This window comes from Euphorbia lathyris, chromosome 2 (genome assembly GCF_963576675.1).
Source record: "Euphorbia lathyris chromosome 2, ddEupLath1.1, whole genome shotgun sequence".
In the NCBI taxonomy this organism is placed as follows: domain Eukaryota; kingdom Viridiplantae; phylum Streptophyta; class Magnoliopsida; order Malpighiales; family Euphorbiaceae; genus Euphorbia; species Euphorbia lathyris.
The window spans coordinates 27359158-27367387 of record NC_088911.1 but is presented as its reverse complement, the minus strand read 5'-3'; the positions used below and the strand labels follow the sequence as shown (position 1 = coordinate 27367387).

Sequence of the window (8230 nt, the reverse complement as noted above, 5' to 3'; positions counted from 1 at the left end):
CAAGTAGGCGGGTCACTTCACTCGGCATTTGCCTTTCGTCCCTTTGGGCGAATTCGTGATTCGCCTTAACCATTACCACGTATACCATTTGGCTCTCTTCACATTCGCTGACAAACGATTTGTGTGTAGGACAGACTACCAAGGTAGACTTCTCGTCGGCCTTTGGCTCTCTCACCATTGGTGTAAGGACAAACTTCACCCCATTCTTCACAAATCTGTAAGTGTTCTCTCTTCCGGCGTGGGTGGCGTTGTTATCAAACTGCCAGGGTCGGCCCAACAATAGGTGGCATGCGTCCATATCGACCACATCACAACAGACTTCATCATGATAGTTACCAATCTCAATCGGTACCTTGCATCTCTGGGTCACCCTCAACTCGCCCACGTTCTTGATCCATCCCACCCTGTAAGGATCAGGGTGCGCCTCTACCAACAACCCGAACTTCTGAACGGCGCTGCTACTTACAATGTTCTCTTGGCTCCCACTATCTATTATCACATTACATCGCCCTCCCTTCACAAGACAGCGGGTTCTGAATAGTCGGTGCCTTTGATCGCCCTCTATCCGGCTGGAGACTAACAAAGGCCGTACCACATGGATGGCGTACCTCTCTTCACCCACCACCTTATCATCTTCCCCCAAGGGTTCACAAAATACTTCATCCTCTTCGTCATAGTCATCTTCGTACCTCTTCACCATGTTGGCGCTCTTCCTTCTAGGACACTCATTGGATCTATGTCCTGGCTCATTGCACCGAAAACATTTGAAAGGTGCTGGCCTTGCATACGGATTGTTGCTCTTGGGTGGTATAAGTGCTTCTTTGTATGGTCTAGTATCTCCAACGGATCCCCTTCCCACACTGTTAACCTTGGCCCCACTGGCACTCGCCACCTGCTTGCCTTTGTCGTAAGACTTCACGTTATCTCTTCCTCCAGGCGCATACTCAGTAGTGGCGGATCTCCTGGATCTCCCGGTCAGTTGGGACTCAGCCTTGAGGGCTAAATTCCTAGCATCTTGTACTCTAACCACCATTTGTGTGCCAATACGATCCTAGATATTGTATCTCAACCCTTCTAGATACCTAGAGGTCTTTTGGCTTTCAGTTTCAGACAGGTTGGCTCTCGCCGAAAGCCTTAAGAACTCAGAAGTATACTCATGGACACTTCGGGTCCCTTGAGAGCATCCTCTGTAGGAGCTGTAGATATACTGTTCGTAGTCCGGCGGTAAGAACCACTCCCTCAGCATCGCCTTCATCCGTAGCCAAGATCTAATCGGATCTCTGCCCCCTCTTCTTCTTTCTTCCCTCATCTGATCCCACCAAACTGATGCGCCACCCTTCAGGCGATACGCCACCAGCCTTACTTTCCTCTCATCAGGAATCCCAGCATATTCAAAGAAGCGCTCAACTTCCGATAACCAATCTAAGAACCCCTCTATATCCAGTTCACCACCAAAAGACGGTAAGTCTATTTTTAACTTAAAGGCATCATCCCTGTCAAAGTTTCCTAGATCTGGTTCTGCCCTAGCCATACCCACACGTCTGTTATCATTCGGGCCAACACCCCTCATATTTCTAAAGGCACCATTATCCCCAATATCCTCAAAATCATCACTATCGCTATAGCGTTATGCACAAGGACAAAGTCAGGCCTTCTTACCTCAGGATCCCTAGGACCCATTTGTGGACGTGGTTGTTCAAGGGCTCCTTCCTTTCTCTGAGTTGACCCTCCTGCTGCGGATTGGATTAAGGACCGAACCTCCAGTTTGAAGTTTTCCAGGGAGGTGGTTAACTCCAGGAACTTTTGATCGGTCTGTCTCTGCCGCTCATGGCTGGCCTGAATCTGTTCCGCGAGGTGCTCCCTTAGCTCCTCATACCTCAGGTCACTGGTTTCCATGGGATCTTGCGGTTGTCGGGGTTGAACCATTGCCAAAAGAAGTTTCGGTTCAGGAAACGATTGGCTCTGATACCAACTGATACGGATTGAAAGCGAGAAATGAAGGTTTTAGTCGTAAACCAACAAAGATGTTCTTCTCAAGCTTAACTTGAAGGAGTGAATCCCGATAACAAGGTATAACCTTAATTCTCAAAGAAAAATGATATTTGATTGATAAAAGTTGTTCCATTCTTACAAAATGAGGGTATAAATACATCCCCTAATGACCGACGCTACCCTTATTAGGGTTACAAAAAGGCATAAGACAAAGGGCAAAATGGATAGTCTGCTCAGACAAGGAGTACGACGGCGCAGGTACGGAATGTCAGACTGTCTGTTGGTCGACTTCCTGAGGAAGTAATCTTGGCGATCCGCCCATGCTCATATGTGGATACGCCTTCTGGCGTACTCCTAGATCCGCCTTGCTCGCATGTCTTGGGGATCCGCCATTCCAGGTGCATCCTCTATGAGCTTGATTCTTGAAGACCCGCTAGAGTCCGCGCGATCAGTGTGGCCAGTTCGGATGTCCGCATCAAATCCCTTCCTCATTATCAAAAAAAAAAAGAAAAAAACGAGAAAACAAAAAACCATGAAAAACGAATTTTTTTTTGAAAAAATGAGAAAATGAAAAAAATGAAAAACAAAAAACACATCAAAACGGAAAAATGATAAAAAGTGAAAATGACAACAACGGAAAAAAAACAGAAAAATGACAAAACAAAACAAAAAATATATTTTTTGGGTTTTCACATTTTTTTTAATGTTTCACATTTTTTTTTCTATTTTTATTGTTTTTCCGTTTTTTCTATATTTGGTTTTTACGTTATTCCTTTCTTCTTCACCTTTTCTACATTCTTATGTTTTTTTTTGTTTTTTCTTCACCTTTTGTCCACTTTTTGGGTGTTGTTAAACCCAGCCCCATTTTCCCACCCCTAGCCCCCTGAAAGGACGAAAATACCCTTTCATGGGTTTTGGGAGGGGAATTGCTATTTTTTTTTGCCAATCCGACACGCGGGCGTGTGGCCATCACGCCTCACCTCGCGGTCGGACGTGATAGCCTCATGCCTCACCATGTGGTAGGACGTGATAGCCTCCCACCTGACCGCAAGGTCGGGCATGTGGCTGTTACGTCCGACTACGCGGTGAGGCGTGAGGCTATCACGTCCGACCGCGAGGTGAGGCGTGATGGCCACACGCTCGCGTGTCGGATTAGAAAAAAAATAGCTTTTTTTTATCCCGTAAATAGTTCGTTAAACCCGTAAATAGGCCGTTAAAACCGTAAATAGTTCGTTAAACCCGTAACTACAGAATTGTACTTAAAACCAAAAAATAATATAAGTTAATTAATAAATATTATTAATCACAACATATAAAACTAATATAATCTAGTCCAAGCCTCTCTCCTTTCAGCGTATAGATTCTCCAAGTGACGAACACTTTGATGACAAAATAATCGCCATTGGGTGGCAATGGGAGGCACTGGAAACGCAGGATGTAAATAAAGACGTATGTATTGACGATAACTCCCCAACTGACAAATCACAATCTCTCACTCTGGTGGTCTTCCATCGTCCGAACGCATCGGCAGTATAGTGCAACATCCTAATTGTTCTGTAGTAAAGAGGAAAATTACTGCGTTCAATACAGATGCAGCAGCAAATAAGTCATCCGGACTCACCATCCAGTGGGACTCACCACAACCCGCTCCTGTCCATTTAATACGTGTGAGGGCAGCATCAAATCCGTTCCCATACACTGGCGCATACAGATCACGGTTTGCCCGCATCTCATTCTCTATGAGCACTCTCATCAGCTTCCACTCCTCTTGGTTATAAATGATGGCATCGGCTAAAACACGAAATCCACAGTTACCATCTGCTACAACATCATGGAATCCAGTAATAAATGGTACGATGAGACGTTGAACCCGATGTAAATGGTGGTAACTGGTGATATCCGCATCAAATCCGACTGAAAATATTAATATATGAAATTTATCAATAAAAATATATTTACTTTAACTTCAACATATATATAAATGAAATAAAATATACCCGACATCTGGCTGTTATGCACAGATGAGGATGAAGAACGGCCTCGACTACGACTACTCCTCGAACCTGAGGACCGTGCTCGACCTCGTGGTGACTGATTGTACTCCCATGCACTCGGATTTCGTTTTGTTGATGAATTTCCCTTTGGTCTACCCCTAACAGTGTCTTTGACCTCAGGTTCTTTAAAGCCACTTTGTTCCAGGTTTATCTGATCATGAATCATCATCGATATGCTATGCACCATTGAAGGATCTAATTTTTCAACCTTTTCCACAAGAGATTGAAAAAATCGGTGATCCTCAGACCCGTCAGCATATACTGGAGCAGTAACTGGTATGTCACTCAACCCTTCAAACGCAAGAGATCTCCAAAAAGGATGGATGCGGTCAACACGGACCGATTCATTTGTGTCAATATATGTTTTAAGCTCACATGCACACGGAATGCCATGAGTCATGGGCAACACGCATCCGCATTCACTTACCACATCCATACTCAATCCCTGCATACGCTTGAGCTCATCATTTAGTATAGCCAAGCAGTAATGTGAAACGTGTAAGTCGAGATACGCGAAAGGTTCTCCACAGTGATTCACCGCAGATCTTCTTCTCGAGTCCTCGAGTGAGTATCTGATTATATACAATGAAGGATTACAAAACTAATGTATTAAATTTTAAAAGATTAAAGCAAATAACAGAATAAATGTCTTACTTGATCGCCTCGATCTGAGCCTCAATGTCATTTTGCACCTTCATCCACACTGTATCAAGTGCACCAGTAGATGAATTCAACCACTGTTTCAACTGTGCATGTGAACTCTCCACTCGACAGGTTGTGGTGTTTCCTAAGTGCAACACCTTGTTCGTCCATGCTCGACAAAACTTCTCTTTATGCACTAGCCACGTGGTCTCCACGTACTAAATCACACCAGGCCAGTTGCCAGTAGTATTCTTCATGGCTACCACTGCCGCCTCATATTCAGCTTCTGTCGGGGCTTTAATTATACGTTTCCATTTGGAATTCTTAAAAATTTCACCAAACTTCTTCATTCCACTCAACTTGCCAACTCTATCCTCTACATCTTTATTAATATGCCATGTGCACAATAAATGATGAGAATGAGGAAATACCTCACAAACCGGCTGCATCAGTCCTAACTCCCGGTCTGTAGCAATGGCTGTCGGATACACATCAGGTTGGAGCAAAAGCTTCAATTTTTGTAACACCCACATGTAACTACCCTCGATTTCATCCTTCATGATTGCATAGGCGATCAAGAAGTTTTTGTTTGAAGGCGTCATTCCAATGATTTCAAAGAATGGCATCTTATACTTGTTTGTTTTATATGTTGAATCCATACCAACAAACAAGTAATAAGATCGGAACAGTGTGATCGATGTTGGATGTGCCATAAATAAGTGAGTCACGACATTGCTGCCCGGCACCGCTTGCGTCCAATGTATATAGTCCTTATCTATAGCAAGCCGATAAAACTGACCGATTACATGCCGACCCTCAAAGCTCTCAGTCCTGATTTTCTCCCTGTAGTTATAGATATGTCTTTGTGTCGGGCAATCCTCTGGATGTTTTTCTTTGATTGCAGCAAAAATAGCACAAGGCTTAGCTTGAGCTGAACTCATTTCACGAACAAGTTTTTTAGAAGCCGAGCTTAGTCCGCTCATCTGTCTGTAGCCCTGACGATATACAGCCAACTGATGACAGTGCTGTCCTCTATCTCCAGGAATCCCATTCACCACCCAACCGCCCAATTCGCCGATTTCCATAACCTTTATCTGGAATTTGCAACCACGGTACTTTGTTTTTGTATTCTTCCGTAGTATAACATCCATATCCACATCCTTTTTCCTTTTATAATTCTTAACACCACGAGCACATTTAACCAATATCCACTTTGACTTGCGCCCCGTCTTGTGCGACGCCGTGGTTAACTCAAACCCGATCCCAATTGCCGTCTGTTTTGCCCAGTTAACAACTTCATGATATGTTTGAAATGTTTGTTTGGGAAAAAACTGCGAGCTGTAATCTATGCCGTTTCCGTCAAATTCTTCCCACGAAACCTCCTGTAAATGATTAATAACGAACATTACATTCCAAAACGTGACATTTCTACAGCGTTTCGGTGTCTAAACCCGAAAAACAGCCACAAATATGCTCGGGCGTGTGAGCATCACGCCCCACCACATGGTGGGGCGTATGAGTATCACGCCCCACCTCATGGTGGGCGTATGAGTATCGCGTCCCACCTCATGGTGAGGCGTGTGGCTATCACGCCCCACCACATGGTGGGACGTGATACTCATACGCCCCACCATGAGGTGGGGCGTGATGCTCACACGCCCGAGTGCCGGACCAGATTTTTTTTTCCAATTCAAATTACAGAAATGCAAGGAAGTTAAATCGGAAAAATACCTCGAATTCGGACATATCATCACTCCCGTCTACTCTCGGTGATAACAGATTGTCTTCCATCAAACGTGTTGTCTTTGATTCGGATGAAAATGACTTTGAGAGAGTTTGGGAGGGATTCAAATTTTCAGTTTTTGTTCAAAGGGCGGTTAGATCTTTTTTCGGGGCTGGAAGTGTGAATATGGGGCTGGGTTTAGTAACCCACTTTTTTTTATTATAATATATAAATTTTAGTTGAAAATAAAAATAACATTATATACTTTAAGCTAGTGATAGGAGATTTTTTTCCCTTAAAATAAACAAACACTGTAAAATATTTTCCAGTGGTAGTCAACAATGGCAAAATATTTTATTTCTAACAAAATTGAAAAAGGAAAATGAGAAAAATAAAAATTTGAAAAATAAGCGAAACTTGAAAATGAAAAAAATTAGAAAAAGTGAGAAACGAAAAAACACATGAAAAGTTAAAAAAATATTAAAAAAATATGAAAACATTAAAACCACAAAATAGTAAAAACCCGAAAATGGTAAAAACATGAAAAATAGAAAAATAAAAAACAAAAAAAACCTGAAAAAGCAAAACAAAAATGCAAAAACGTGAAAAGAAAAGAAAAAGGTTATTTTCCTAGTTTTCACCTATTTTTTCTTTTTGCCCCATATTTTTACTGTTTTTATAATTTTTTTCCAGATTTTTTCCGTTTATTTTTTCTTTCCGTATTTCACATTTTTCACTTTGTTATTAAGATGAGAATTTATCATTAGTGGAGTAATCGATATTAATGACAAAACAACACAAGTTTGTAGATGCTTTGCCCCATAGGTGGAAAGATTCATAATACGAGGCATATGCTGTGAGATTATGGAGATTTTCAGTGAGTTGAAAGACTGTTGGAAGAACGAAAAAAAGAGGATTTTGAAGTTTACTGAAGCTAAAAACTGTGTACTTTTGAATATGTGATCTTGAGTCTTCCTAGAATTCTGTTGTTTGGATTCTGAAAATCACTGTACTCTAAAAATTACTATGATAAATAAGAAAGCTATTAGTAAATACTAATTAGTTTGAAAAATATTCAGGCCTATTAACTCAGTTGGTTAGAGCGTCGTGCTAATAACGCGAAGGTCGCAGGTTTGAGACCTGCATAGGCCATTATTTTTTTTACATAATTTAATGTTTTTAGAACAATCACAAATAAAGAAAATTTGTTTTTATATTAATATGTATATCTCAAATTAATAGTCTAAATATATGGCTCAATTAACTATTTTTTATATTAATGTAATACCTAAAAAATTTGTTTTTATATTAATATGTGTAATTTTTATAGAACAATCACAAATAAAAAATTTGTTTTTATATTAATATGTATATCTCAAATTAATAGTCTAAATATATGAATTAATGGCTCAATTAACTAGTTTTTATATTAGTATGTGTAATTTTTTTTTCAGAACAATCACAAATTAATAGTCTAAATATAATAAAGGCTTAATACATCATTTGCCTTTTGAATTTGTCCAAAAAACTTGATTGACCCTATGAACTTTCAAAGTGTCTCGAAATCCCACTCAACTTGCATACAATGTTCAGTTAATCCCATGAACTTACGTAATCAATTAGTCAACCGGTTGTAAAAAAAGTAAGTTAAGTGCAGAAAATGCATTGTCCGCGTCCAGTGGCGAATACAGGATTATTCGGTTGGGGGACCGATTTTACATGTGCGTTCGGGAATTTTTTTTTTGCTAAATCGAACTTGCTTAATTTTTTTTTATATATATGTGTGTTATAATTTGAATGGTGAAGAACCAATTTTAAG

At 40.8% G+C, this 8230-nt stretch overlaps 1 non-coding gene across 1 annotated transcript; it reads left to right on the top strand.

Moving 5' to 3' along the window:
• Nucleotides 1–7489: 7489 nt before the first annotated feature.
• Nucleotides 7490–7563, top strand: TRNAI-AAU (transfer RNA isoleucine (anticodon AAU)). The gene has a single exon. It is a non-coding gene; the product is annotated as a tRNA-Ile (tRNA).
• The last annotated feature ends 667 nt before the right edge of the window (nt 7564–8230 follow it).